General features: G+C 38.0%; 1 non-coding gene across 1 annotated transcript; it reads left to right on the top strand.

The window, feature by feature from the left end:
- The first annotated feature begins 218 nt into the window (after positions 1 to 218).
- On the top strand, positions 219 to 382 carry LOC132540108 (U1 spliceosomal RNA). Its single transcript, XR_009551367.1, has one exon. It is a non-coding gene; the product is annotated as a U1 spliceosomal RNA (small nuclear RNA).
- The last annotated feature ends 6,740 nt before the right edge of the window (positions 383 to 7,122 follow it).

Consider the following 7,122-nt stretch of genomic DNA (forward strand, 5'->3'; position numbering starts at 1 on the left):
CTACTGCCTTAGTCTTTTCAGTATTTAATGGCTACTGAACTTGCTTCACATATGGCTACTTGGAATATGAATCTACAATTTACCAAACTTCTCCCCCAACACATATTCTTGTAGGATTAGACAAAAACTTAAGATTGTTCTAAGACATCCTGACCAAAAAAAAAAAAAAAAATCTCTATAAAGAAAATTCACTTTCGATTATAGAAAGAGAATGAACTATACTTACCTGGCAGGGGAGTTACCATGATCACGAAGGTGGTTTTCCCAGAGCGAGGCTTATCCGTTGCACTCCGGATGTGCTGACCTCTGCAATTTCCCTAAATGTGGGAAACTCGACTGCATAATTTGTGGTAGTGGGGGACTGCGTTTGCGCTCTCCCCTGGCTTTACCTGTTGAAAATTAGAGATTTTGGGAGTCGGGTGGTAGCACAGTGAGTTAAGCGCAGGTGGTGAAGCAGGTCTGCAGGTGTCTGACTTTCTCTCCCCCTCTCTGTCTTCCCCTCCTCTCTCCATTTCTCTCTGTCCTATCTAACAATGACAGCATCATCAACAACAATAATAGCTACAATAGTAAAACAACAAGGGCAAAAATAGACAATAAATGAATAAATATATAAAAAAAGAAATAGAATGAACTAGAGACAAAGTCAACAACTATAGAAAAATAATAAATATCTATATAAAGATACTTTTTCTCTGGGTTTAAGGATAGTTTTCTCATTTATGGTTTTAAAAATCACAAGCAAATTCCTGTTTTATGGAGTGGGTCTTCATTGATGAAACTAAGAATGAGAGTTAATTTTATGATTTTTTTCCCTATGTGAGTGAGAAAGAGATTCAAATATGCAGAGCAAGATAGAGAGATATAGAGACAGAGATACCAGATCACTGCTCAGTTTTTGACTTATGGTGTTGCAGGGGAATCATTCTGGGACATTGGAGGCTCAAGAACGAACATCGTCTACGGCCATACCACCCTGAACACGCCCGATCTCGTCTGATCTCGGAAGAATGAACATCATGGGGCCAGGTGGTAGCTCGCCTGCACATTACAGTGTACATGGCCCCAGGTTCAGGCCCCTGGTCCACACCTGCAGGGGTTGCGAGCTTTGTGAGAGGTGGAACAGGGATGCAGGTGTCTTTCTGCCTCCCTCCCTTTTTATTTCCCCTCCCCTCTCAATTTCTCTCTTCATTTTGATATCATTTTTAGTCTTTATTTGTTTATTAAATGGAGATAAAGAAACTGTGAAGGAAGCAGGAGGTAGAGAGAGAAAGAGGCAGAGAGACACCTGCAGTACTGCTTCACCACTTGTGAAACTTTCTCACTGCAGGTGGGAACCAGGGGCTTGAACCTGGTCCTTTGTGCACTGAAATGTGTGTGCGTAACCAGATGTGCCACCATCTGGCTCTTCCTCTCAATTTCTCTCTGTCTCTATCCAATAACAAACAAATTAATTAATTAATTAAAATTAAAAAGCAATGAAAATCTTTTTTGGCATAACCACTATGTTATCTGTCCCACCCAGTATAATGTTTTAATAGAACAATTGATAATATTTCTTGTAAAAATCCCTCATTTGTCTTTTATGAAGGTTCCTTCCAGTCAGCTGTTAAAGCAATTGTAAAAAAAAAAATAGTGATCCTTAAACATACTTTACAAGAAGAAAATGCTTTTACTTCAGGGGAAAAATTAAAATGAAAATCAAATTTATTCCAGTATTCTCGTTGGATTATGCTATTTTAGTTTTCTTCCTTTTTATTAAAAAAAACCCTGAATTTTATATCAGCTGAGTCAAATTGGAGCATAGAAATATTTTGTGCAATCTTTGAATTGCTAATTAAGCCTGGGAATTATTTTAAGTTTATCATTATAGTGGCAATAGCAGCTGTGACCGTTCATGTAGGGCATTTGAGACTCTGTACTCCGAAGCAAAATGTACAGAGTGTAAAATAGTCTGTCTTTAATGTGGGGCATTGGAATCTGCTAGAATGTTTTCTCTAGAAAATATGTTGTTCTCAATCTATGTTTAATAACATACCACTTCTCTTTCTCTTTTTCCCCTCCCTCACCTTCATCAATGTCTTTCTCTCCCCTACTTCTCTCTCTTTCTTATCTAGTATATGGCTTTGTCAAAGAAAGAACAAATCAATATTCCTAAATATTTTCTTCAACTTTGACCATAGAATCCTATGGATCTGAGATGAGGTGTGCTGAGTAGAATACTGGATTTAGAAGCATAAAGTCCAGATTCAGTCTGTAGTATTTTATATGCTAGCGTGAGATGAGGTTAATCTCTCTCTCTCTCCGTGTGTGTGTGTGTGTGTGTGTGTGTGTGTCCTCTCTCTCTCTCGCTCCTGGCCATCTTGCCTTTGTAAAATCCTTAAAATTTTGTGATTATTATAACTGAGAGCTATTTTAAAAAAATTTTAAAAAATATTTATTTATTCCCTTTTGTTGTCCTTGATGTTTATTGTTGTAGTTGTTATTGTAGTTATTGATGCCATCGATTAATTCAGGGTAGCATCTAGCATGTGTGTGCCTCCCCTATTTTTCACTTAACCTGCTGCATTACCTCCCGACTCCCACTGAGAGCTATTCTACAAAACATGCATAAAACATTTTATCTGTTAGTTAAATCATGACTTGACATGCTTTGGTCTACTATTTCAGGAAATACCTAAATAATCCAAGAGTTTTATTTACATAAAAACAGGAATAAGTAAGACCCAAATCTACAAAAGACTTGCCTTTGGTTACATTTTTGCCACTGTGCATTTACAGGGACATCTTGCATTTATTTATTTATTTATTTATTTATTTATTTATTTATTTAATTTATTTATAGGACCAAGAGATGAATTCAGGGTAGCATCTACCATGTGTGTGCTTCCCCTATTTTTCATTCTGTTATTTGAGAATGTAAATTGATGAGCGATAGAAAGGGAGGGGGCTTAGAGATGCCACAGTATGCCGCACCATCCCATCTATGTAGCTTTCTCTGTATGGTATTCTCCTGTGGTACTGAGGTAAAAATCCAGGGTCTCATGTCAAAGAAGGCACACTCCTGGGTAAGCAAGATGTTCTACTAGATTAGTTAATTCCTGACACCGAGCTCACCTGTTGTAAGTTCAAAACGTAGTGATTTTTTTTTTTAATGCACATGGTTGTACAAACAGCACTTTAATATTTCTCCATTAAAATTTAATTATTGCTGCAGTTGTCAGAATTCTTGGAAGGCCTGCTAACATTCCTAGCCCTTGGTTATTCAATGAAGTAAAAAAAAAAAAAACAACAAAAAACTCTATGTCTAATCCGAAAGTCCCCAATCAATTAGCCTTAAGATAAGTAAATAAGCAGCCAGGGAGGTGGCATAGCAGAAGAGCATAGAATATGCAACCATGGGGTCTGGAGTTCAGTCCCTGACATGGCAGATATCAATGTAGTGCTCTGATTCTCTGTCTCTCATCAATAAATAAACAGAAAATGAAATACGTTTTCAAATTAAGGGAATTATCTCACAGACTATACATAATCACTTAAGACCTTTAAAATCAAAGAGCTTTTTCTCCTTATGGAGGTTGAACAGAAAAGTAAAATTTTGAACATTAGGAGGGTTTGATAAAACTAAAACTCACAGTAAGAGATTCTCCATTACTGAGATGGAATGGGTTCTAGGAGAAGAAACTGAAAGTGACCTGGAGGACAGCAGAGAAGGTAGGCTCTTTGTGGATTTCGGGAGTCTTACAGAGGCAAGCTGAGTATGATAGACTTTTGTCTCTTGGCTCATCTCTATGGAGAGAGGCTAACAATAGAGGTGTCTTTTCAGACCTCCATCTGTGAAGATGGAGGGAGCTTCCCTAAGCTCTACCAAACTTCCACACAGTCCCACACCCCTCCTCTTGTGTTTCTTATATTTGCTGAAAAAAAAAATGGATGTGACACTCCTGGTCTACCCAGGCTATCTATTGTATGACCTGAGTACCTTACCAGGAGTTTGCAAACTATTCAGGGAGATATACTTATTGTCAGTGAAAAGCAGCAGGAAGTTCACTGGGTTCTGGTGAACTACAAGGTTTTGGCAGTGTCTAGTACTAATTTTCTAAATTTCTCTTTTTCAAAACATGAATCAGTACTCTGTGGTCAGGAGAAAATTCCTTCCCTCACCTTTCCTTTTTGATGAGATATTCTCCTTAGGTTATTTTGATGGTTGAATCCATGAAAGTTCTGGTTGGGCAATTGATAAGCAGAGAAAATTTGCCTGAGTCTAAGCTGAGTCTAAGGGTCTTTGTGAATGCTTACTTGAATTTCTTTTTTTTTAAATTATTATTACTTTTATTTATTTATTGGATAGACAGCCAGAAATCAAGAGGGAAGGGTGTGATAGAGAGGAAGAGAGACAGAGAGACCCATGTAACACTGCTTCACCACCTGTAAAGTTTTCTCTCTGTAGGTCAAGACCATGGGCTCAAACTCAGGTTACCTATGCATTGTAACATGTGCACTCAACCAGGTGCTGTGCCATCTACTCCCTACTACTTGTCTAAATAATTTATCCACTCATTTTATGAATTCATTTGTGCCACCAGCCTTTGAATTCTTTCTGGTGGCTCTTTCTCCATGTCTTTCACAACTGCAGTCTTCCAGTTATTAGTGTTGTGCCCCAACAGGAGTTTGAGACTCTTAGCATAGGAATGATGTCAGCCTGAGGAGGTGTGACAGAGAAGTAAACATAGAAAAAGCACGGACTTGGAGCAGGTTGCTCTCTTTGGCTGCTGCTGCTTCTTCTGGTCAGAAGCATCTAGGTGGAGGTGCTCCAGGTATCCGCCATGGCTACCTCTCCTGGGAACTGAAAATGTGTGATTCTACTAGCTGATAAACTTTTAGATCCCTCTACAGCCATGAGCAATCTATACCTCAGCTGATCACTGTTTATCTTGTGAGACTAAACTTTTGATAACTATACTCAAACTTTATGGACCTCGCGTACTCTTAACCCCTGATGATAATTGCTAATTTTAAGTATCTAAGTATATGTCCCATGCTTTTTTAATGGCCTAATAAACCTCTCACTGTTTAAACCAGTTCCCAGCTCCCTGTTGTGACTCCTTAAGCACCCAAGCCCTAAGCCCCTTTTTAAGTCTCAAGTTACAACACAGATCCAAGACCCTAAGTTAAATTAAAGTAATTAGTTGAATCCCTAATTGTGTTATCTGCATGCACCTGTAGTGCTCCTTAATTATAGCCTCTTGATGATTCTTTTATTTTCTGCCTTCATATAATTTCCCTGACCTCTAGCTACCCTTGAATGAACTCTATCTTACCTAACCCAGGGCATTAGTGAAAAAGGAGGAAATAGGGGACCTTTGCCCATTGATCTTGTAGTTGTTCCATTTTGCTATTGTGTTTTGAAGGGCAGAACAGAATCACCTCAACTATATATATATATATATATCATGTTTACTGTTAGCACAACTGTTGCAAGGTCCCATTCAAATTGCACACATACAAATGGTAGAGCCATGCTTAAAAGAATAACAAAATGTTCTATGGGAAATAGATGGTTTGTAGGATAAACAAAGTGCTATTCTGACACTCTTTTCCTCTCTGTCTCTCTCCCTGTATTGAAAAGAAAGAAAAAAAGGAAAACAGAGAGCTGGGAATTGCGGAACCATGTGGGCACTGATTATCAGCAATAAGTTTGGTTGTGAAAAATAGGTACGGGCTGAGTGGCAGCAAGGTCCTTAGAATGCACATGATACAATGGCCTGGGCTCAAACTCCTTCCTACCTCCGAGGAGTGGGGTGGACTCATAACAAGTGTGCAGCACTGCTGCAAGTGTCTCTGTTACTTCTTTATTTTCACTTAATTGTTCTGTCTCTACCAAATAAGTAAATTATAAATAAATATGATTCAAATTATCCCACTTTGGACTATTTACTTCTCAAGATGATATATGTGTGTGTGTTTTATATTGTATATATATGATATGACATATGTGTGATATATATGCTGTATATGATGCATACACACACATATATAAATGATTTTCAGGTCTACTGTCACATTGATAGCTTTGTTTTTTATTGCCGCCAGGAAATGTAAACAGTCTTAGTGTCCAACGGCTGAATAAATAAGACATGAAATATATACTCTTTGTCTATTAAAAATGTGATCTGCAAAGGATGAATGGACCAGAATAACCTAGGTTTAGTAAATTTAAATTCTATAGAAAAGGAAAAAAATCACACTGTGAGAGTTCATTTACCTGTGGTATACAGACAAAACAAACTGATGAACAAAAGAAAGGTAATACTGAACTTCTGAACTATTTTTTTTGTAATTTTATTTATTTATCTTCCCTTTTGTTGCCCTTGTTGTCTTTTTTTTTTTTAATTGTTGTTGTAGTTGATGTCGTCGTTGTTGGATAGGACAGAGAGAAATGGAGAGAGGAGGGGAAGACAGAGAGGAGGAGAGAAAGACAGACACCTGCAGACCTGCTTCACCGCCTGTGAAGCGACTCCCCTGCAGGCGGGGAACCGAGGGCTCGAACCGGAATCCTCATGCCGGTCCTGGCGCTTAGCGCCACCTGCGCTTAACCCGCTGCGCTACCGCCCGGCTCCCTGAACTTTCGAACTATTAAACTAAATAGGAATTACCAGAAGGGAAGAGGGAAGTAAATCAGGACTATGAAGACAAATGCATGGTGAAAGACAGAATGGGAATTTCAGTGTTGAAGAAATCGTAGTGTAGAAACAGGTTGATTTTCTGTTGGTACACACCTGAATCTTGTATAGTGTTATAATACAATGTTATTTCAGTTAAAATGCACAGCTTTTACAATTTTGTAAAAATGTATAAAACTTAACTTTTATGCTGCTGTTGATTTTCTCCATATAGGTTGTGATTTCTACTTTAAAAGAGAAAAATCCACTACAAGGAAGTTTACTTTACTGATGCTTGAAGGTCAACAACTTAATTCTATATTAAGTACATCCCTCTACTTTTTATTTCCGTGTCTTCATTATAACTCACTTTCACATAAAGCTAAATGTGCTCTTTCATCACCAAAGCAATAAAAAGGTTAATTTAAAGCTAGAACACGGGAAAAATAAGTCAGCAGTT

The sequence above is a fragment of the Erinaceus europaeus genome, chromosome 8, assembly GCF_950295315.1.
Source record: "Erinaceus europaeus chromosome 8, mEriEur2.1, whole genome shotgun sequence".
Taxonomy (NCBI): Eukaryota; Metazoa; Chordata; class Mammalia; order Eulipotyphla; family Erinaceidae; genus Erinaceus; species Erinaceus europaeus.